The sequence below is a fragment of the Cylas formicarius genome, unplaced genomic scaffold (assembly GCF_029955315.1).
Source record: "Cylas formicarius isolate icCylForm1 unplaced genomic scaffold, icCylForm1.1 PGA_scaffold_7__23_contigs__length_41026272, whole genome shotgun sequence".
Classification (NCBI taxonomy): Eukaryota; Metazoa; Arthropoda; class Insecta; order Coleoptera; family Brentidae; genus Cylas; species Cylas formicarius.
Window position 1 is genome coordinate 22,696,981 of NW_026844352.1, and position 25,959 is coordinate 22,722,939.

Here is a 25,959-nt window from a genome sequence, read left to right on the forward strand (position 1 = left end):
AAATAGGTAGGTTTAGTAAGAACCCTCTAGATAGAGTTTACGTAGACTGGCTGAGAGTGAATCCATTCGGTTCCTTTCTATTGAATGGGTACATTGCGAGATTGAATTGTACTGAGAGAGTTTAGTGATTTCATATTGTACCTTCGCAGTATCAATATGTGTATGCACATAATGTTTATAAATTAACAATACAATTAATTTAAATGCATTCTTATTATTGCTTACCATGTCATCCAAATTACTGATGCCTTGTGGACTGCCTTCCACTAAATATATAAACTGCAAATGATCGATGAACTCCCAATTACTATTATGCTATTTCTTTTTTTACTTCCGTAATTTCTTGTTGTCCTCATCTTCTTATCTCTATCCCGATATTTATTAAAACACAATTCCACAACTCCGAAAGCATTTAATATTTTTATATTAACTTTAGGGTTTCTTCTTTGTGCCCTTTGATGTTAGAAAATCGGAAATATTAGAAAGCCAGGTTTCTCAAACGCCATGCTCTACCTAGAGACAATAAATCTAATTGAGTTACAACGTTAACGACAACAAACGTCATCATTCAAAGCGTGGGAGTTATCAACTAAAATATCCGATTGCTCGTGTCAAATAAACTCGTGAGTCAAGTGCTGTTTACCGTACTTGTTGCATAATATACTATTACAGACGGGAGTAGACAAATACATTATCGAGATGCTTAAATAAAAATATGTTCACAAAAAGTAACAAAAAGGGACAGAAAAAAATTTTGGTATGGTCTGTTCATAAATATAACAAAGTGACCAATTGCTTTTGAATGGGATTATCCAAGGGTGGTCATTAACATACAATGCAACAAGATTATTACCTAAAGTTTCGGAATTTAAATTCAGGCAAAATTGTGTTCCGTAATGGAAAATAATTTTATACCTACCTATGTTTAATATTCTTTGGTTTGGTCTACTACTTAATTTAAGTTTATTAGTAATCATTCTTATTTCGTGTGTATATGTGCGAGTCTAGTGTAGCTCAGGAGATGCTCCCGCGCAAATGTAGAAAACACTATTGAGACTAAGGAAGTTATAAACAATGTTTATTTGACTCTCATTGCACGTGGTGCAAGTTATCACAGTAGAAAGTTGACTAAAACCCCTTCCTCATGTGACACAAAAGCAACAATCCAAAACTACATGTATAATAACGACATTTATTTTCACTTTTATACCAAAAAACAATTAATTGAGGTTGTACAAAGCTTGAACCTACAAAAGGAATATGTCTGTGATAATTATGCAAAAAATCTAGGGCATACAGTTTTAAGGCTTCTACCTTACCACTGTATATTTAATCCCATTGAACATGTTTGGCAACAACTGAAATCTGCCATTCGTCGTAACAATGGTTTTCCCCGTGTTAACTCCAATGTCCTCAAACTAATAGAGACCGAAGTTTTTAACATCCCTCCACAAAGTTGGACACCTTCTGTTAAACATTTAGAAAAAGCAGAACAATCGTATATTGCAAATAATATAGAACAAATAATAATTACAATAGGCGATGATAGCGATAGTAATACTAAAGGTAATAAAAATGATTTGTAATTTTATTTTTGATTTAAACATAAAAACATATATAAATAAATAGATATTGTTTAGTATCTTTAATAACAAAACCTCAAATAATTAAATTCTAAGCAAAGTACGGACCTGTTCGGCCATATTTCATTCTTACAGCTTGCCAGGGTCTTTCCTTAATTCGTATCAGTTACTCACTTTCTTATATCTATGAACAGACTTTACCAGCAATAGGATAACCAATTTCTTCCAACATTGGCAATTTGATAATGGAGGAATTAGAAAATGAAGTTAATTAATCATAAAAACGAAATATTTTGGCAGTCTTTTAAAAAATGTCATTTACTATGCAGCAGGGACATAGTGCGCATATTATGCCACTATAATTTTTGAAGTAAACTTGGTAGGTATATCCACCCTATAATTTCTTTGAAACAACTTAGAACTAAATGGTTTTCTGTGGGTTGAAAAAAGTACAGTATCGAAGCGAAAGTTCTAAAGAAGAACCGTTCAATCAAAACTAAATAGGCAGGAGGGATACGAACACCATTTTGTTGACAGTAATCTGCAGGTCGAAGTATATAATATATATTATATTCATTAAACTTTTGTATCAGTTAAAGGATTTTCTAGCAATTTTTTGAAATCATTTATCGTTTTTCCCAAAATATCTCGAAGTAAAAGAAAAGGGAAGCTATTGTTCGCTAAAGTCCACGTTCTCAATATAATGTAAATCGTAGCTAACTTTAACATTAACTCCGCATTGTAATCCACATTTCTCACTGGCAACTACCCTCTCGAGTACTGACACAATAAACTCGAAACTTTAGGGCCAGCCTGAACTAACTTTAGGGCAGTGTTTTATGTCGAAAACCACGGGGCGACGTAGAACACAATGATCTTCCGCCATTTTCAATCTCACTTTAACCACTGTTTAATCATAACCAGCCCGCCGGTTATTCGCAATGCCTGAAATATTAGTAATGTCAATACGACGAATGTGGAATACGACTTCGTTTAACTTAATTTAATGTTAGTCCGAGAAATTGCACATCATTTCGTGTACTATATTTAAATACTACTTTGACATACAGTGCAAAATGTTAATGTAAAGCGATTTCATGAGTGTGTTCGGCAACTGCTGATGAATTTATTTGTCTTAGTCGTAAGGCTCTTTTGTGTTCTTTGAGCCTAGTGAATATTTTTCGTCCGGTCTCTCCAATGTAGATGTCGAGAGATTTTTGGACACGTGGTAAATCTCGTTTTGATGTTATACTTCTTTAGAACTTTTGATCTGTGGTCAGTGATGTTTTGAATGTAAGGAAGGACCACAGTGGCAAGTGTAGGATTGTTTTCAGCCTCATTGCTATTGGAAGGTTGTGGTGAAGTGTATTTTTTGATGGAACGCTTAATATCTTTAATGTGGAAATTATTAGAGAGAAGAGCAGTGATAAGGTGTTTTAATTCTGTTTTCAGTTACTCGGGCTGAGATAGTTTTACGGCTCTGTAAACAAGAGAGTTATAGAGAGAGATAACCGATGATTTTTGGCCCGGATGGTGATTTGAGCATGCATTAAGGGATCGGTCTGTGTGCATAGGTTTTCTGTAAACACAATGACCCAATGTTAGGTCTTATTTTCTATTGATAAGAATATCTAAGAATGGCAGGTTATTATTAGCTTCCAACTCAATGGTAGGTAAAACGTATGTTAGGGTGTATCGAGTTTAAATGTCTAAGAAAATCTACTAGGGTTTCTTGACCATGAAGCAAAAAACAAAAGTATCATCGACGTAGCGTTTCCATAATTTTGGTTTTAGATAAAAGGTGTCGATAGCTTTCTTCTCAAAGGATGATTGGCGAAACATCAGCAATTTCGACTCAGCAAAAACCGACGCAGGAGGAATCTAGAAGCTTTGTAAAAAGTATTACAGTGGCCTGTGGATGTTTCTTTGAAAAATTAAGAATAAAAATTGTTGGGTTTCGCTTATTGCCATGCATGCATTTGTATTTTCCTGGTCAGTAAGTAAGAACTTTCTTATTTTAAATAGAAAAACACGTATTCTTAAGACATATATACCAAAAGTTTATCGGTTTTATATCAAACGTCTCATTTTCAGAAATGAATATATTCATCTATTCCTTCGACTAAAAGCTTGAAAGATTAAAATTCTTTTTGATTTCCTTGTTGATGGGGATCCACTTTAGTGACCTTGATATTTATAAATGAATAAGTACGGATTGTTTAAAATCTGACATTCAAAATTTACATCACAAAATCTTTAAAGGTCGATTTTTTTCAAACGGAAAAACTAAATTTTTATAATTTTATCGCACTTATCGTTGAAAAACAGGTAACTTACTAATAACACGTTTCTCAAGTGTAAAAATGCTGCACGGATTTGGCCGCCAAACATGGCCGAAAAAATAAATGACCACTACGGTGAGGGCAACTACTATTTGTTAGAGCAAGAAAATTTGTTATGGAATAAATTTTCAATTTTTAGAGAAATATCAAAATTGACTCAAAAACTGCTAGAACCCTCTGTTACACGAATAATACGAAAATTTTAGGACCGTTAGTTAGTTAGTTAGTTAGTTAGAGTTAGGCAATTAATTCAGATAACGTTTTCTAAAAAATCACAAATATTTTTTTCAGAAATTTTAAATAATATTCTAATAATAATGTACTTCTTAAACGGTTTTATTTAATATTAGTGTTTTCTCCATTATTTGGTTTTTCTTTGTAGAAAAAGTTGAATGGACGTGAGGTAATTTTTTTTGTAAAAATTGAAAATAACAATAACAATAAAACAAATCGTTTGGCGTTTCTATAGTCCTAAGTTATGTTGCCTGCTGGCACTGTTGCGTCTTCTACATGGCTAATATAATTTCATTTTTGTTAGTCTCTTGCAGTAAGAAATTAAATACAGTATAAGTTAAAAGAAAATCTCCCAATAATCTAATGTATTCAAAAGAAGGTGGAAGATGCAGTATGGTATCATCTGCAAGCTAAATCTCTAGAACAAAAATACTGCTGCAAATATTAAAATTAATTTATGTTATCCTATTATTTTTATATATTACCAAAGAAGCTACAAGTCTCGATTATAGAAATATAAAGCTTGTTTAATCACACCCCTGAAACTGCCGTATAGAGAAAAAACTTAGGTTAGTGGATAGAGGTCCATTTTGTGTATGTATACTTTATTGTCCAAGTTCGTTATTAGTCTCTTGCAGTAAGAAACGAAATACAGTATAAGTTAAAAGAAAATCTCCCAATAATCAAATGTATTCAGAAGAAGGTGGAAGATGCAGTATGGTATCATCTATAAACTAAATTTCTAGAACAAAAATATTAAAATTAATTTACGTTATACTATTATTTTTTTATAATAACAAAGAAGCTGCAAGGCTCGATTATAGAATTATAAATCTTGTTCAATCACATCGCACCACCTGAAACTTCCTTATAGAGAAAAAAGTTAGGTACGTGAATAGAGGTTCTTTTTGTATACGTACACTTAATTGTCCACGTTCGTTATTAGTCTCTTGCAGTAAGAAACGAAATACAGTATAAGTAAAACGAGAATCTCCTAATTATCTAAGGTATTCAAAACAAGGTGGAAGGAAGATGCAGTATGGTATCATCTGAAAAACTAAATTTCTAGAACAAACATAAAAAGATTATTGTAAATATTAAAATTAATTTATGTTATAATATTATTTTTATAATTACAAAGAAACTACAAGGCTCGATCATAGAATTATAAATCTTCTTCAATCGCATCGCACCCACTGAAACTTCCGTATAGAGAAAAAAGTTAAGTAAGTGGATAGAGGTCCACTTTGTATACGTATACTTAATTGTCCCAGTTCATAACATATAGATTACCGCAAGAAGCATTTTCATGGCTAGCCGCATACCCGAATCAAAGGCATCGCATATTTTTTTAATTAAATCACTCCAGAATAGCGAACTAAAAATACCTTCGTAGTAGAACAGTCGATTCGGGCGGAATTGGACATCGGAATAAGCGAAATTCGCGAATAACTCCGCAGGTATGCATTATCGATTACGTATTTTTGTACAGCGCTCTGGCATCTGACCCACATCGTTCGGTAATAGTCAGTTGGGTTAAGGGGAAATATTTTGTTATGAAAAACGGAAAATACCTCCAAGATATTATTACAAAATTTGTACAGTGCAGCAATTTCGATGAAAAATGATTAATAACATTAAACATAAATGAAATGCATGAATCATGTTCATTATAGGGAAGTAGATTATGAGTTTTTAAGCGAAGTTTGGATATAGTAAACGAAGGAAAAGAGTAAAGAAATTAAAAGTGCTAAATGAATGAATGCTTCTTAAGAGCTCGTTACAAGTTTCAAAACCAAATTTAATAGAGGCTCTCATTGTAAATTTGAAACAAATAAAACACACGGCAAAGGTAAACAACTAATAATAATTATTAACTGTCGTTATTGAAAATATTGCAATATAAGTTATGATGCAAGAGTGACGACATTCGCATATTGCGCTCTCTTCCATGTAATAAATAAATAATAAACTCATACGCTTTTGCTAGATACTGGCAAAACAATATTAACGCTTTTTTGAAGGAAAGTTACCGAAGTGTGTCTGGGAACGCAATGTCAATCAATTCCCCTGCAAAGTTTATCAAACAAGTACTACAGGGTCTTATTAGAGTTTAGTAAAAAAACCAAAGATGACTGACTGAACTTTATATAGGCACTGTTAAATATGGTCATATTTTCTGAGATTGTAACTAAAACGAATACAAGCTTTCTGAAGTCGTTGGAGTCTATTTATCTCGATTTAGTATAGCTAGCCAATTGTTTAAGTTTAACTTCTGCACTGAGAAAATGTTTATGAATTTACAATGTCCTCAACTTATAGAAGGAATTTTGTAACACCGAGCTAAGATGTTTTGAAATCCGCAAGACACCATCACACCATAATGAAAAAAATTTACACCCGTCTTAAGAAGGAGAGAGGTAATCTTATCATTTAGCGTAATCTTAAAAGGGAGGTTTCCTACAATTTATTCCCTTTTATTTCCGAATAATAACACCTGCGTTCCGTTAGTATTCAATAAGAGGTTATAAACCGTAGACACCGAAATTATTTTTAGATCTAAATTTATTTTAGTACCAGAATTTGAAGCTGCACTAGCAACAAAAGATAAATATAACTGAGATTTACAAAATTCAAGAAAAGTAAAGAAGTCAGCTGTATAAACTGAGACAGAACAAGGAATGGCATCTGAATGAATATTTTCTATAATTCCCTTATGGTATGTCTGACGAAGAAAATGAATGAGCAGTCCCTTTTATTCCGAAGAATTTCAGTTTAGCTAAGAGAAGGAAATGATCCAAGGTGTCGAACGCTTTGTTATAATCCAAGAGTATGAGACAAGACTTTCATATAGAATCCGCTGCTGTCAATAAATCATCAGTAACATGAAGCAAGGCGGAAGTTCTCTGAAGAGGTCGAAAACCTGATTGAGTGTCTGGGAGGATTTTGTTATCGCATAGGAACTGACGAAGGTTGGTAACAAACTGATTGTTCTAAAATCGTTAATGCCACTTGGACACTCTCTCTTTGGAATGGGTATAACTTCAGCTTGCTTCCAAGAGTCCGGAAAAACCCCAGAGATAAGACACTTGTTAATAAGGAAACACAAAGGTTAACAATTTGGCGTCGTCAGTTGAGAACTGAAACAAGAAAACGAACGCAAACAACACTAACAACACATCACAAGCCTTCTTCCTGAGTATGCGCAGAATGTGTGATGGACCAATTCACTCACTTTGATGTAAAATGAATATTTTTTCCTCCCGCGTTTTCTCAGAAGTCCAGAATCTCTGATATCAGGGTTCTGATTAATATTCGGGTCAATATTTTGAGTATCGCAAGAGGCAGAACCAATTGGAAAGAAAATTATCAGTGCTATGATAAAAATGCTATCAACTAATGGTTTGTCTCAAAGTATATCGTGCATACTTGTATACGTTTTTTTTTTTGGATACTCTATCGTGTGTACTGAACCAAGTTTCATCTAGGTAAATTATTAGATACGATGATGATGAATTAGAAGTTACGACGTGTCAATTATTTATTGGTGTATGATAACTGTTTCGGCAACCGGGCCTTTATCAAATTCATTATGTCCTATAAATCCATTATGTATCTCTTTTCTTATACTGATATCCAATCATTTAGTCTAACGTTGGAAATGCTTTGGGTATCGTAATAAAAGTTTAAAGTACCAAGTAGCCAAGTAACTATTTTCAGCTTCTTTGACAAATTGAACGGATGTTTATTTTATTTCACGAAAATCAATTTGCAGGTGCAGAAAAAGATGAATACCAAAAAATTCAAATTTTAAGTTTATTTCGGCAAAATATGCTAAAATGCTACAAAAATCGAATTAAATATTAAAAAGATAAACGTTAGCAGACAATAAAGGAACTTATAATGTATACTGGTATAGAAAAAATATATTTCAATTTAGTTCAAATATTATTTACCATATGAAAAAGAAGCCTGGATGTCACAAAAGAAGTAGGGGCAGTGCCTCAGAAATACAAAATTTTAAAAGTCTTAGGTCAAAGATAAAATCTGAGATTAGGGACTCCTATCTACTGAATAGGTAAATATGAAGTTTTGGTCGTTTGTTAAAGATAATTCTCTTTGCGTTTTATGTGTTTTTGGCAGTCGTTTTCTAATGGGGGTTCATTCAAAATTTTTAATGATATTTGAATATGAGGTGGAAAAAGCTGTTAAAAGAATTAAATTCGAATTTACAATATCCAAAATAGTTCCCGACCACAAAAAAAATCTGTTGAAAGCAAATCACAAACTATAGGTCTATTTCCCTTATCTGCAATTTTTGTAAAGTTTTCCAATGCCACCTACATGATAAAATATTTCGTGTTTCATGACTTTAGTTCAAATTTTAAATAACTTGTTTTATTGCGCTGACATATTATGTAGACTATTTTTTCTTTGTTTTGTTTTTTGTTGTTGTTAAAATTTTCCACTATTTTCTTAACGTGCAATGCGTAAAAACCGTATTGCCTAATTAACTATAAATATAAATTTCAATCTTTTTTTTCAGTATAATACAATATAACATTATTTTTATGCATTGTGCCCAAATTTGTACAATTCCCAAATTTTTTTTGTCACCCAAAAATAAAGCTATACACTCGCTAACTTTTATTATTAGATAAATTCGTTCAAAAATACGACTTTATCAACTATTTATTTAATCATAAAGTTCTTGTTGCACCTTTGTATTATTATTCTTTTATACGGAGCTTACAATGCAGCGAGAAATAAGGCTTTAGTAGTAAAGTCTAGATGACATGCTAATACACAGAAGCATGCCGCTATAAAAGCTTCTCGCTCAAATTCCTGTTTAACGCTTTGTGTAAGTTCCCAAACATTTCCAATGAAAAATATCGCTCCCAAATCGAAATCGAATGACAATAAATCGAGCGGGATTCTTGTTATATCAGATGCACTAAAAATGTGCGAAGAAGTTGTGATTGATAGAGATTTAATGTAGGGTTGGAAAACCGTAAAGGAAGAGTAGATATAAAGGGAAAAGTTGTGGCGGGTTCTATCCGTTTAAATGAGTCGAAGAATAAAGGCAAGGAATCGAAGCGTTTTTGAAACAATTCGAGCAGAACCGAATGGATAACTTTCGGGTATTGAGATGACAAGCACTCGTTGTAATGGTTATCTAAATCCGTCACGATCCGGGAGATTTATTAATGACGTTCTCAGTTGTAAATTTGGAAAGATGTGATACTACGAACGGGAAACGGAACTATTGGCAAATGTACGAATATATCGGTAAAAGTATCATTAACATATTTACCTAGATAGTTGAAGATAAAATAACTACAATTAAGGCAAGAAAAAATTGATTATAATGAATGTAATAGAACAAGGTTAAGAGACACGCAAAGAGTATTATATAAAAAAATGTAACTCTATGCCTAGTTTCAAGTTTCACGTGAATTGCAGTCATAGTTTTTCATGCTCCAGATTTTGTTGGTGAATGAAATTAATATTGAATAGTAAATACAATAATAATTATACATGATTATAAATTATAGAGGTGGGTGGATAATTGAGATGCTTAGTATGAAAATAAGCGGATTTTGTTTTGTTGAAAACGAGTTTGGCACCAAATAATTTCTCGAAATTTGACAGCGTACTAAAAATCTCCCTGTATACAGTACGGAATATTGTAAAGGCTTTGAAAGCGTTTCTTACAAAATAACTAAGTGAAGATGTTATTTTATGTTATGTTAGAAAAATAAGGATATATTTTAATTAGCCCTAAGGATTTTAACAGCAATTGATCTTTTTCAGAGCTTACCAGAATTGATTTAAATAGGTATAATAAACTATGCAATCAGCTTCACAAATGTGTATTCTAAGATACTGATATATTTTTTGAACTATATTTATATTTTCTATGTATCTTTGATGATATTCTCAAGAGATAAAAGTCGTATCGCTCTTTGTTTGGATAAATATACAATTGGATTAAACAACACAACACCGAGGACGTCAACAATTTGCAAACAAATCGATAAATAAAGATCTTTAATCCAATAAGAATATGCAGTTGCATATATTGTATATTTGTTAATAATATAAAATTTATGGGATCATCTGTAAGTCATCAATTAAAAATTCAGTTTATGTAATATAATTTAAGAAATTCATCTCACTTCTAGGTAAAATGGAAGTTCAAATTTGTTTAATAAATAAGTTTTCGCTTTTATCGATACTGGTCTTCCAAGTTGGAATGTCGATTTTTAATAACAATGTAAGCTAAACAAAAGGTTATAACATATGAAATCTAATTACACACAGTGATTTTGATGTTTGAAAGCTGTTTGCCTGTTTGTATATTTTTGGGGCCTTTTTTTCAAAAACGTTATATTTTTCCTCTATCGCGTTCTGTTTTTGATAGCGCTTTATATCTTAACAATAGTTCCATGTTAGGCATGATTTTAAATGAATTTATTTTTATTAGATTTATCTGCAAAGCAACAGAGTTGGCGCCGTTGTTGGGTATTTCTAGTATTCTAGAACGTATAAATTTAGACAGAAGACATTAAGATAGATATTGGACTCAAATAGAATGGCCCTCTAGAACAAGCCTTAGACCTGCTAGCAAAAATGTATTAAGAGATAGCTTAGTTGACTCCAAAAAAGTTTTACTGCATCCTCTTCGTATCAAACTTGGCTTGATGGAGCTGTTTGTTAAAGACCTAGACAAAAATTGACAATGTTTCAAATATTGTTGCGAGAAATTTCCGGCTATATCTGATGTCAAGATAAAAAAAAGTATTTTTCTTTGGTCGCAAAAACATTATGCGAAGACAAGGATTTTGGATTTCATTTATAAAATAATCTCTTGAACTCTAAGGATGAAAACTGGGAAAGTATTCTTCAAAATATGTTACAACACTTTCATCGTGTAGTTTAAGTTTGAAAGTGCATTTCCTGTTTTCACGCTTTATTTTTCTGAAAATCTTGGAGCAGTTAGAGAAGAACAGGGAAAGAGGTTTCCCCAGGACATTAATGAAATGGAAAGGAGATACCAAGGCAGGTTGAGCATAACGATGATGGCGGACTGTTGCTGGCTATTCAAACTAGACATGCCCTTAAAAACGCACAACCGAATATCTGGAAAACTCAGCTTTCTGGTAAAAAGACGAAGGTTTTAATCAAAAAAGTCACTAGGATTCCACTTTTTTACTGAATAAAAACATAAATTATTTTTAAAATATCTTTTTTTTCCTTAATATTTGGAAAAAAACCTTACGTGATACAAATAAATTCATAGAATTTTTGTAATCAGCCTACCAAAATTATAAAATCAGTTTTCAAAATAAAATCAAAAAGTTTAATTTTGTAGACCTGTGTTACAATCAGAAAAAACGCTTCAATCTTCAATCATCAAGAAATTAAAGTTGACATAAATGTTTCTTTGTAGAGAAACTTAAAAAAAAAAAGACAAAAAATAGGTTATGGACATATTACATGAACGGAATAAAACATAATGATTATATGGAAAAAAATTGAAGGCAGGCTATGCGTCTTCCATTGCAAATTACCTCTTGCAACGTTGTGCAACTTCCAAAAACTTATAGAAATTATCCTTATAACACAATATAGTGCCGTATCACTAATATCATATGCTTATATCAGCACAGTTTCATGAAGAAGAGTACCAATACCAGTCCCGTCTATATCACTCAGTATAGAGGCAAAATTGATCCCCAAATATTGCAAAAATATTGGACTTGGTTTTTTATCCAAACAATAGTACCATGTTGTTCGATTATATATTCAATGTTGTGCCTTTGGAGAGATCAACACATGTCATGAATAATGGCAGCCGCATTCAAATTACTTGGTCACAGTGTTAGAAACTGGTGAGGTCTGTCGAACATCCCTACCCTTAAACTATTATAAATACAGTAGCTCTTAATAAATTGTCTTAAAAATAACGCTTCCACAAATTTTCCTCAATTAAATTTTAAGAATTTTCACGAACGAGTACGAATATTCCAAAATAAACTATAAAATAAAACGGTAATTTTGTAGCGAAGTTGCTGAAAGTTCCGACTTTATTCGCAACTTTTTATATCAAACTGTATTTTTACAGTTTGGAAAGTTTGTGACTTGCTTGCTTGTTGGTTTATTTGCAAATTAATTCCCATCTCTTAAACGTACGAATGCATCTTTCATTAATTTTAACCAATCAAGCCACAACTCATTTTCTTATCAGATTTGTAACTTTGAATTGGCGCTCGATTTAGAATTAAGGCATCAAAGTCGGCTCTGATGCACAGCTAGTCGAAATTATATGTCGTTCCAATACCTATAGCCTACAACATGATACCACAAACCGAAACGCTTTTAAGCGTCTTGGATGTGCGCTCCATCAACGAACTTAGCGCTTTCAAGAGAAGATTAGATATAACTAAATTCTAAATCCAGTTCCAGCTGATACATACTAAGAAAAGAGCGATAACCTATGCCCTTTGAAGGAAAATTTTGGCTTACACCTAAAAAAAAATCAACCATTGCACAGAAGCCTCCCGGAAATACTCTTATCTACAAAAATGTACCTACACCATCATAAATTTACCCAGCTGAAGATGGCGCCGGTAGTTACTAAAATGTAGTGACCGTAGCTATGTACCTCTTGAGAAAAAATGTCTTTTATCATTGTATGGTAAGAAACTTTTCAAGTGACCCTCGTATATAACTATACCAAATTTGCTAAATAAATAAAAACAATTTCCATAACGCTTTTTTTCGTTTCCAATTATTATATTATTGGATAAAATACATATAATAAATATAAGACAATGAAATAGTGAAGGATTAAAAATATCGTCAAAAAATGAAACATCAAATGTATGTTTCACAATATGTTTTAAAACTACGCTTGGTAATTATTTAAAATCTATTATTTATATTCTTCTTTCTTTAGATATGCCTATTGATCAAATACTTCCACAGGATGCAAAATTAATGTTTCTGTTTAAGATTTTATTGCCATTAGACATTCAGTGTTGAGTTCTTAATTTGTTTCAAATTTTGATAAACTACAATAAGTGGCAATAAGTCAACAAAGTTGAAACTTATTACTTTATAATGTATCATAAAGTTTAAAATAAATGTATTGCGTTCTCGCGAATATTTCCATTCATTCATTCTGTATATAACAATTCGTGATTCGTAGTAATTTATTTCGTAATAATTTATTCCGCATAATTGACGAAGCGAAATGTACCATCTTGGTCATGTTGCATTACTGTAAGGCGTTTGATACCTTGAATCACCATATTTTGCTAACTATTCTCAAATACATAGGGCTTGATGAGGGTGCTGTCGAATTTATGGGCAACTACGTACAAGGTCGTACACAAAAAGTGGTCTTAAATGGACAGCAATCAGACTGCCGTGCTATAATATCTGGGGTGCCTCAAGGCCCCATTCTGGGCCAATTTTATACTGTATATGTATATACGTCCGCGTTTCCTAGTTCTATACAGCATTGCAACGCCCAAATGTGTGCAGATGATCCACGAGTTTGTTACTCATTTTCGGGAGATAAAATTTTGGAAAGCTGTCAAATCATAAATAATGATCTAGAAATCATTAACAGGGTGTCCCTAGAATATTCACTCCATCTAGATCCAAAAAAAAATCTATAACAATGTTCTTTGGTAGGCCCGTGGATGTTGATCGATTATCTCAACCAGTAGAAATAAAAATATCAAATGTTTGGATTCCTCTGAGAAAAAAAAAACCTTGGGCTTATGTTCGACAATAAGCTAAGATTTAATGGTCAGGTTACACAATGTATTAACAAATCAATTGCCCACTTAAAATGCTTACATGGTTCTAAAAATATTTTAAATCAATCATTAAAAATGGTCCTGCGCGATTCGATCGTTTTTTCTTCTTTTAACCACTTCTTCTAACTTCTTTTAAATACTGTCTAAGATTCATTCATAAGGAAGTCCGATGGCTTAATATGAAAAATCGACGATATCTCCATAAATGTAATCTTTATCACAAAATCATAAGATTGAAGTCTCCACGCTATCTTTTCAAAGAAAATTAGCTTTCGCACGGACGTTCACCCTTCCACGTCACATCCCTGAAATTTTTCAAAAGATCCTTTACATATGACATGACATATGACATATAATGCAGTGGATTAGTCTCTTAAATTGCTAAACAATACCTTTTCTACACACCGCGTGAAGTATTATTATAATTAAATATTTAAGTAATGTCTAATGTAAACTATTTTCAAAGTGTAAGTCCCTCTATTTGCACAGATCGTACTAGGTATTTATTTATTTTTTTTATGTGTATTTTTCCTGCCTAGCTCTGCTACCTTCTTCTTAGGATAGGTTTAAAAACGAAGGCTCAAAATATCTTATTTTGTTCCTCTGAACCGTGTCATTTTCATTGTATATTAATAAGTGAATAAATTATTATTATTATTATCATTATTATTATTATAACATTTATGAACAAAATATGCGTGAAAAATGAACTTGAGATTGTAATTTTTGCACGTACAGGCCGACAGTGATCAATGATTGGGAGCAGACATTTTAATATTTGAAGCATGGAAATGCCAAAGGAGGTATGTTCTAAAATTACATACTTTAGATAATCAAGCAAAACTGTTTAAATTTTATTTTATTTATTATTTTATAACACTGGTTATAATTGAATGATGAATTGAATTAAATAATCAAGACTCATAAATTGTATTATTTGTGAATGGTCGTTTAACATCTGTATCTTTTAGACATTTTGCTAGTTAATTGTTGTTACTCTGATGGCTTTTTAATTTATTGGTACTTCTGAATAATATAGGGCACATGGGTCTACGATGCACTTTTTAGGACCGTTTGTGGGTATTTATTTATGAACTCTTAACGAAGCAACGGCGTTGTTCTGTTGATCTGCATTTACTTTACCGTATTACATTTTTCACTGATTTTATTTGAAATAACTGCACTAAGATTTGTTTAACTCTGTTGAATCCTTTTATTCTAAACAATAAAAACTTTAACAGTAAAAATAAGGGAAATGCTGCAGAGCAAGCACGACAATTCTAACGCAAAATGTTAATATATCAAAAAATGGCACATAGCCCCTTTGACGAAGCCAGTCTTCATTTATTTTGCAGATACGTTTTGTGTCTTATACCCATAAAATACCGAAGGACAATCTTTTACACCTAGAAGCCTTAAAAAATATTATAATTAATATAATTAATATAATCAAGTTGTAAGTGACTTGCACCAATCGAACCAGAAATGGTAGACATTCGAATTACGTAATTTTATCCCTCAGGCGTAACGTTCGAGGTCCTCATTTGTCATATCACTTGTTACAAAATCAGCTTTCGGAACGATTCTAACCCATGTCAGTCAAAAGCCGAAATGTACGCTTGGATGCACTTAAAAATGTACCAACGTATATGTTGGATAACATTAATAATTACATTGATTTTTTTAACACAAACTGGGAGGTAATGTTTATTCAGTCGGGAAGAAACTGGACTCTGTAGTAGGAACTTGCGAAATCATATTAATTAACAATGTATAGATTTTACTCCTTTTTTTTACTCTAGGATCAAAAATTCATTTCATTACACTGGGCCCGGCAAAATATTTTAACCACTTTAAACGAGCTATAAAAAATTATTCGTCGCCATCTTAACATTCGCCATTACCCATCAACTTCAAACTGTTATGCTTGGCATCATATTGCCTGATATTAGCTGATATTTTCAAGGATTCTTTAGAACAAAAAACATCGAAACATAAATTATTTATACGCTTTCTCTACATAGATACCTGAATGACTTTTAATTTGTTTTACTGATACTTATAAACAGTTATCCAATTTTCCCAATCTTGTTAATAGCGTGCACCATTATATTAAATTTAAAACAGAGGAAGTTAATAATTCGACTTTCTAGATCTGGCCGTTAAAAAATTAAATATTTTTTACATTTTATCTATTTTTCTTCAATCTTCCGATACTGGTATAACTATTCCAATTCATCCATCCATCATGTCGTTCATATTCACATAAATTTGGAGCTTTTCACAGTATGATTCGTAGATTAACCTCCATATATTTTACATATGAATTAAATATCATCAAATAAATAGCCTTTAATAACGAATATTTGTCCAACATCATAGACAAAATTCAAAAGAAAAAAACAATGGCAGAGTTGTTTGAAAATGATTCTTCCAATAATCAAAGATTCTCATTCCAAATACCAAATTTTGATATATTTTGGATATTCCACTGAAAAAGTGTCCATTCTTTTAAGTGAACAAAATCTAAAAATATCTTTTAAATCTAGCAATTCTTTAAGAAAATTAATTTAAAATTTTAAAAATTAATGAAGTCCAGTAAATAAAATCAAAACATCAGAGTTATACAAATTTCCTTGTAATGACGGGAAAATGTTTTAGTAATCGAATAACGGAACAAATTCATTCATCAATGAAACGTTTGTTATAATGATGAACTCAGATTTCCCATTCTATATCCATGCGGTGGATAAACAGGACAAACTAAGCTCAAAGAACATGAAAGAGCCCTAAAACTACGACTAATGAACTCATAAGCAGTTGCCGCACACAATCATGAAACCGCACATCAAATCTTATTCGACCAAATTAAAATTGTTACATGTAATCCATTCTTCTATAAAAGAAAAATCCCCGAAACCATCGAAACTTTTAAACTAAACAGTCTTAACCGCGGGTCAAGATTTTACCTTTCACCGATATGGGAAGCACTTATCAGAGACAATGTTCATGTCTCAGAATTAGAATCAGTTTCAGATTATCAAACTCTTGGCTGGAACCTTCGGCACTGCGCTAACACACAATAACGCGTTTTACCATAAACCGAAACTCAATTTTACGTACTCGACACGCGTTTCGCCTTCCAAGTTGGCATCTTCAGGAGAAGATTAAAACTTTAAAACAGTTTTAATCTTCTCCTGAAGATGCCAACTTGGTTGGCGAAACGCGCGTCGAGTACGTAAAATTGAGTTTCGGTTTGTGGTAAAACGCGTAATTGTGAGTTTCAGATTAGCTCTGAAGATGTCAACAGGATGATTGGCGAAACGTCAGCAAGCTCTATAGATCAACAACCAACCCAGAAAAAATCCAGAAGATTTCTAAATAGTACCTCTTTCTGTGATCAATTAGACCCTAATAACTATTAAACTTATTTTGAGACTGACGTTGTAAAAACGGTACCTAATATTAACTATAATAGCTAAATCTAGTGTCCTTTATTATTTATCTAGATTGAATGACTACAGATATTTGATCATAAATGTATGTGAAAGCCCTAGTAAAAATTTTGTTTTCTTAAGAAACCGTTGTGAAAAGAACTCAGTTTTTAGTCACCAAGAGGAAGACCAAGATCTGCTTCTAGTAATCGTAACCAGGAAGAGTAAAGACGGCCGTGACTCCTAGCCCAACAAGATCATGTTGACATGCTACAGACCTTGAGGAACTAAAATCCAAGGCAATGAAGAAGATACTATTCAATTTATCAAAAAACCAGATAGTATTTCTAAGACCCAAACATCTCCCGTCGTTTAAAATTTGTATCATTTAATTTTATCAAAGTTATTAAAACTCTGTATACAAGACATTTGATTGAACCTAGCGCAGTGGCGTAGAAAATTCTACGTTTGCTGCAACGCTACATATTTCTGCCATTGAATAGGACGACAAAGGATACGCAAATCGAGCAACTACTATTCCAAGAATTTATTTGCGAAGTTGTATTTTCCACGAAGGTGATCGATACGCGATGATGCACAGTCTAGTTTTCGCGGTAAAAGCGTCGCATTATCTAAAATGCATCAATCGTCAACTTCTGACCTTTTCATAATAGAACGCGATACGTGCACAGCAAAATTTAGAAGTTCCTTTGTATAAATAATTCGCGAGAATTGAATTCACAGACACGAATGCTATAATTACACGAAAGAAGTAAAATTCGAGATTATTTCCTATAAGCGCAAAATTTATATTATCAAAAAATACAACTACAGGTAATTGTGAAGTTTGGTAAACTAAAATCAAAATTTTATCAAAATTTAAACAAAGTAAGACAGATCTTGACCTCCACCATGGAAAAATAATTTATTTTGACTGAAAGCCTTGTTGTCATTCCACGGCATATACTGTCAGAAGAAAGAGAAAATTAGAGAAAGTACAAGAACTTTATAAAGGGTTTGGAAAACAAATATTTTTACAAGTCTTCCTTATATGAAAAGTTTAATTAGACGGACAACTAACCACAAATTGTTTCCTGCGAAGAAAAATTTATGAACATACTTGTTGGTTAAGGGGATTTTAAGGACTGAAAGAAATAATAATCGTCCACATAAATTTAATTTTTTTAATCCTATTTGAATTATGGCAAAGCTCATACAATATACAAAAGTACTTCTTCTTGTAATGAGCATTTTAATTTACAAAAAAAAATTGACAAAATGCAAATTTAAACAATTTCGGTCAATTTGAAAGGTCCTTGCAAACTGCCTACTTGATTTGGATATATATTTTTAAATTGTTGTTTAATTTTTCGGAAACTGTTTTGTGAGAAATAATTTTATTTAAATTTAAGTTTATAAGTGTACGGAATATTTGAAGAAAAACCAGTTTTATAATAAATATTTATGACATTCTGCAGGAATTCTGACCCTATTAGGAGTCTAAGTCAAATGAATTATGGAATTTAAATCATAAGTAATCAATTGCAATGATAAATGCTCTATGCTACCTATCCATGTGATCCCATAACATAAGGTCTGCGCTGCGTGAAGGCCAGTCCAAGGTCTCAATATTCACCTCATTTGGATAATTTTGTACAGTTATACCGTTCGTGATCTATTTCATTCAATGACTGAGATAAACTGAAAACCTAAAGGGATATGCACTGGCTTAGACAGACGCCTAGTGGTGTTGACCGAAATTCCCACAGAATGTGACAAACATTGAGAATAAAGCTCGTTTTCCTTAAAACACTCTTTATATGCACAAAACTTAATTTTAAGTAAAATTCTATGGAAAATGTAAATATATATTCGACTCAGCAGTTCGCGAAAGAAATTATTTTGAATTTTACAATTGCGCTTTAGATTTAGAAAAATGTGTTTGTCCTTTTAACTTTCTTAGTAGTGATTTTAATGCATATTTGTGCAATCTGAATCTGGGCTTTTAACTTTTAAATATTTTTTCTAGAAGGACAACTCAAAATAACAGTTTTAGCTTGTCAATAATGCATTAAATGCTAAACAATCACTCATTGCTACATTTTTATAATGGGATAGCCTCAATAACGTAACTTCTACAAATGCTTATTTAAAATTCATGTTAGTAGTGTTTTCCCTGACTTTAATTCACCGAGAACACAGAAACTCTAAGCAGGACAAGGTTCGTGTTATATAATAAATTAAAGATGGCTGAGTGATCTTTCAAAAATTGAAAATTTTCGCGAGCCACAACTTAACAGGTATTTAAACTTTTTTTCACACGTTCCGTAACTTTTTATTGCTCTTAATAATTCTATAATATTTGGTGAATAATTGGTGACAGCACTCCTCAGTAATTCTACGAGATGCCGATTAGTTTTGGTTAGTTTGGCTTGCGCGAACTTTGGTTAATTTCAAATGGATTCAGAAAAAAATCACGGGACAATTTAAAATATTTGAAGTCTTCAAATCTGCTTTGGATTCCATCAATATTCTTGCTTTTTCGGTCAGTTTTCTTTAATGCTGTATTTTTTATTTCATTTAAACATTATATGAAAAAATTAGATAAACAAATAATCTGGTAACAATTAATTATTCTTTTTTTTTAATTTTAGCATCAAATTTTCAAGATTTTGAAAACGCTAAAGGCAATGATGAATATGATGAATATGAGTGCTTAGCTTAGCTTTACCTCGAATACCCACATATATTGTGTTCTATAAAACGCAGCTCTGGGTATACAATGCTGGAGTTCACAGCCGTAAAGAAAACTACGGATATTGATATGTTTATATCGAAAGAGAAGCTGACCGAGGGTCTCAAGAAGTGGGATCATGTATATTAAAGCAGAGTCAGGCATAAATTTCCTCAGAAGCGGAAAATCTTATTCTGTGGCTCAAAACAGAAATATTAAAGTGGCTCTTTTCCTTCTTTATATTTTACAAAATACCCCAAAACTCGAAAAAATTATGCTAAATTTTCTAATCTCGGGACACAATTTGTTACCGAACGACTCGGATTTCAGCGAGATAGAATGTAAATTAAAATCATTGCAACGTGTTGATACGCCTGATGAGTAACTTATGAGAAACTGCATTGAAAAATATAATAATTTTTATGGCGTTTTAAATACTGAAAAAAATATTGTAAACAGACTATTAACCAAAACAAGAGAAAAGGCTACATATTAGATCGATTAAATTGCAAAAGAATACAAAATATAAATATAAAACAATCTAAGAGGAAGACCATCCACATCTATTAGCTCACCCTTCACATCTCTAGTGCCTTTGTGGCCAAATAGTAAACCAATCTCTGAAGAGAATCTTAGGAACGAAATTATGCATCTTGCATCAGTCTTCTTATAGCGGCTTAAAATCAGATAAATGTATCATTGTAGATGTAGATGGATTCCACGTGGAGAGAGATTTCAATGTTGAAGCGGGGTAGATACTTAAGTTATCGAACTTAATATTTTTCCTTTATTACTCTTTAAATTTAATAATTTTGGTATAATTTTTGGTATTTTTGAAAAAAAAATAAATAAAAACCTGTCATTCTATAAAATAAGATGGTACTTATATTATTGCTGCAATTTTTTTGTATTTTTTATTTAGAAAAAAGTTCATTTACAAATATGGCCCAATTAGAATAGGTTATTTCCTTGTCTTGTAGCTGGATAATAAATTGATGTTATATCATTCTTCGTCCTTTATTTCTTCAAGGAAATAATAATTTTTTACATACGGCACGATAATATAATAAAACAGTTCCCATATAAAATCTGTCGACAAGCGTATATACAAGGAAAAAAGTAAATTCCCTTTAATGTTTCGTCGATATAGTCGTCTATAATCAGACGTCGCAGCAGGTGTGAATGGAACACTCACCGGCCACGATTGGAAACACGCCGTATACAGTTCCTCGAGCGAGCCAGATCTCGCTGTCAACAATCAAACTTAACCAGCACAGTCACACACGTGAACCAAGTTTCATCGGTCACCAAAATGTCAGAGAAAAAACCAATCTGGACTCGCACCAAGTACCAATGGGAACAGCATCAGCGGCAGGGAAAAGAGTTTCAAAGTCGACACGAGAGAAAGTTTTATTTTGTTTATATTTCGATTAAATCGCGTGCTCTGCGTGGCGGTAGTCAGTCGCGATACTGCAGGAAGCTCGTAACGTACTAAATCCCGAAATAGTGTCGATCGGCAGTGGTAGTTTCAGCATTTGAAGATGTCGACCGGCGAATCGATGCGTCGCGTATCGACGACGGTCCTGCGCCCCAGGGCGTCTTTTTGCAGGATTTAGCAGGACGACGACGGTGGCAGCACGGCGCGCGGTCGTGAGCGCTGCCGACGTCGACGACGATATAGAGATGCGGCTAGTGCAATTTGGGATTTGCGATGAGCCGCTTTCGAAGTTGTTATTAAAAAATTAAAGTAGTGGAGAGCGTCTCGACGCGAAATGGCCGATCGTCGATAATCGATTCGGAACGCTCAATGCGGAAGTATTACAGGATAATCGCCGGTTTCTTGGAATTATCGTATTTAACCCATATTATCGCAAGCATAAAAAAAAATAAAAAAAATACTTTCTTGCTCTGAAATTATTATTATTAAATCTTGAAACGAACAAAAAAATACTGGTGCGTAAACGAACTGCTGGGAAAAAGCATTAAATAATGTTTTGGGGCACATGAGATGTAACATGTAATTTATACATAAATATACAAAAGAAAGTTCAAATTCGACAGAAAACAACTAAAAGTAAATTGTCTTCCAAATAGAACCTGATTTGATAGAAAAAAAACGCATAACATTTTATGGTGCGTGAGCGCACCCCTGGTAACACCCGGTTTCATTTTTGGAGATATTTTACAGAACATGAAGTATGTAAATGCACATTACACTTATTACAAACGTAAATGGTGTGGCTGTGGCAGATTCTACAGATCCTCGGGCTTTAGTAGCATGGTCAATCATGAGATGACCTTGATTATCATAACGCACATCATCTATGACAGGTGCAAGATTTCTTTGTTTTATCAGTTTTTATAAGTCTTTTGTTGGTTGACAATATTATACAATTTCCGTGCAGTCACTACTAAACTATCGAGTGAGTTACAAAATAAAGGCCACCACCATTTTTTTCCAAATATCTGGGAGCTGTAGAAATTTTTGATTCACATTCATATGGTGAAAGAGGATTCGCGGTCTCTTTTTCCAAATGATTTACAATTTTCCATTGGGCATTTATTTGTTCTATTTTCCCGGATAGTACCGGTGGCAAAATAACCATTAGTTTTTCAATTTTTCAATGTAAAAATTGTTTGAATGATAAAAAAAATTGTCAAAAAAGTAGGTGATTTACTGACTTATTTACAACAGAAAGTAGACTCATGACAACGTCACCGTCAAGACCAAGGTCAGAATGAGGCTTATTTTGAGCACCACCCTATGGACATGAATAAAATAGGTACCCATCAGATGAACAAAGGCACCAAAGCTTGAAGCCAAAACGAAATGGCTTACCTCTTATAAACATTTTGCAGGAATGGCGGTCAAAGTAAGGTACCATTTGTTCATTTATGGATAAGTTGAACAAAAATATGACAAATTGAAGATTTTTTTAAATTCATTGCATCAAAGAAGGGTCTAACTTTTGAAAATTTATCATTTTTATCCAACTGATTATTGTTAAATAGGTGCAAGTTTTGCTTTATCAATTGGAATCTATTGCGGCTCATACATTTTTTTATAAGTCATCACTAGACCAATAATGCTAAATATGTGGCAACGCATGATAACCCGTGAACAATAAAATGCCTACAAAATTTAAAAGATTATTTATTGACAACGAGAATTCATGGCGGTTATTGTCTTGAGCATATTTTACCGAAAATTTTAAAATCAAATCAATCACTTCGTCATCAAAAAACATAAAAAATATTTCAAGCGGAGTTTTTTCAGAAAGCCTATTTTTTAGTTCCTCACATGATCTAAATTCATCGGATATAGGTGTGTGAGTGCACACAATTTGATCTTTCTTCCATTTGACAGTAGAAGCAAGCCTGTCGTTTGCAGAAAGTCTTCTTTTGATTTCCAGGGTTTCATCATCTGATGAGTCCCATCCAGGTTCAGTAGTTGATTGATTACAGGACTGTTGAAGGACAGCGGTATCATTCGATGTATGTAAGTGGGAAGTTTCAACTACATCAGTTGATTCCCCAAACTCTTGTAGATTTATGTTATCGTTCATATCTTCTTCGTCAGTGAAGGTATCCACGTGGGGTGGAATATAGACCGCGTCAGTATGTTCTGTAAATATTTTTTCACCTTAATTTTAGCATAAATTTACAAATCCAACTGATACTTAGAACTTTCATTGTTATTATCCTCACCTCTAATTCCTTTTGAGTCAAATACGTCTATTTTGGCAGACATGATGATACGTCACTGATTTCTCTTAAAAAAAAACTAATTTCTAAAGAAATTTAATTTTTTGATTTTGTTCAATTGTATGTACGGTTTTCGCTTAAAAAAATTAAAACCTCTTCTCTGGTCATAACAATATCGTTAATATCAGAGCATGCGGAGAATGTTTAAAATTATTAATTTTTACGTAAGAAATTGTCTATCTGTTTCATTAAAATACTTTAACGTAAACTTAAATAAATAAAATATATTCAATAGGAAAAAAATCAAAAAATTAAATTTTATTTTAAGAGAAATCGGTGGCGTACCATCAACGTCTGCCAAAAGAGACATGGGAAAATCCGTTTTAGTTTTCGTTTTTAAATTATAACCGTGCGACGGCCTAAAAAAAATAAGAGACCAAATCAAAAATTAGTGACCTGCCACTGAGTGAGATGGATTTAAGTGCAGACTTAAATAGAGAACTTTTTTTAGTGAACAATAAAATACCATTTTTTAATTTTTTCAAGAAACTTCCACAAGATACTGTAATACTTTTTATGAAACTTATGGATTCCTCCTGTGTCGGTTTTTGTTGAGTTGATCTTGCTGTTAAGATTGTTAGGTGGCTTATAGATTTCTATATACTCTCGGGTTTTTCGTTTTGTCCGGTTTCGTAATTGTGTTCGGCAACAGCTGATGAGTTTATTTGTCTTAGTCTTAAAGCTCTCATGTTCGTTGAGCCTAGTTGATATTTTTCGTCCGGTCCCTCCAATGTATTCTTTGCCGCATATGCATGAAAAACTGTAAACTCCTGGCATCTCAAATAGAATTTTGTCTTTAATGGATCGAAGATGTTGAGAGATTTTTGAACAAGTGGTAAATCTGGTTTTGAGGTTATTTTTCTTTAGAATTTTTAATATGTTTTTACTGTTGCTTTGAATATCAGGAAGGACAATGGTGGCAAGTGCGGCATTGCTTTCGGTCTCATTGCTATTGGAAGGTGAAATGTATTTTGTGATGGAACGGTTAATATCTTTAATGTGGAAATTATTAGAGAGGTAAGGTGTTTTAATTCTGGGTTCAATTACTCGGGCTGAGACAGTTTTAAGGCCGTTTAAACAAGAGAGTTGTGTGTGCGTAGGTTTTCTGTAAACACAATGACTTAATGTTATGTCCGATTTTGAAAAATGCTTGTCTGTTACATATTTTCCTTATATCGGTCAAATTTTTGAATACACTGCGGGAACAGCTGTGAGTTCTCCACTATCACCAGTCATCGCGAGTATATTTATGGAAGCCTTTGAAAAGAATGCTCTCGATACCTTCCATCTAAATCCAAAATTATGGAAACGCTAGTAGATTTTCTTAGACATTTAAACTCTATACACCTCAACATATGTTTTACCACTGAAATAGAAACTAATAACAATCTCCCAATAGAAAATCAGACTCAGACTGACATGTATATGTGAGAGAGGATTTCAAAAACATGGCACGTTATGGCCATTTTTGATATTCAAGACAAAATTTGCCAAAAACATAGTAGGCCATGGGTCGCCATTTTTTTTTATTTGTCGTTATTTAATTATTACTATATATATATATATATATATATATATATATATATATATATATATATATATATATATATATATATATATATATATATATATATATATATATATATATATATTTAGATTCTATAGGCGACGGAGTGCATGTGCATAAAAGTTTTGGAAAATTCTGGAGAATTAAAAAAAACTGGGACCCCTTTAAGGCCATTAAAATTTAGCCCTTCATGGACGAAAATAAAGCACAAAGACTAAAATTTTTCTTAGGAAAGACCAAAAATGGATCATATATGTTTCAAAAAAGTTCATGGACTAACGAATCTTCTTCTACAACAGCAGGGGTACCCAACAGAAAAAAAGTACGCTTTGGGTCTAGAGAAAATCCACAAAAATATTTTGAAGTCAATAGTTCTGTTAATGCTTGGGGTCGAATTAAAAAGAACAAAAATATAGGCCACCTATTTTATTACCACTTCATAGATTTCAAAGTGTTATATCAGAAGA

At 32.5% G+C, this 25,959-nt stretch overlaps 1 protein-coding gene across 2 annotated transcripts in view; it reads right to left on the bottom strand.

The window, feature by feature from the left end:
• LOC132704399 (teneurin-m) overlaps positions 1–21,670 on the bottom strand; it is a 582,182-nt gene extending 560,512 nt beyond the window's left edge. For both annotated transcript variants that reach the window (XM_060674371.1, XM_060674368.1), the window contains exon 1: positions 21,356–21,670. The gene's annotated coding sequence lies outside the window, so the exon portion shown is untranslated. The remainder of the gene's footprint in view (positions 1–21,355) is intronic.
• Positions 21,671–25,959: the final 4,289 nt, after the last annotated feature.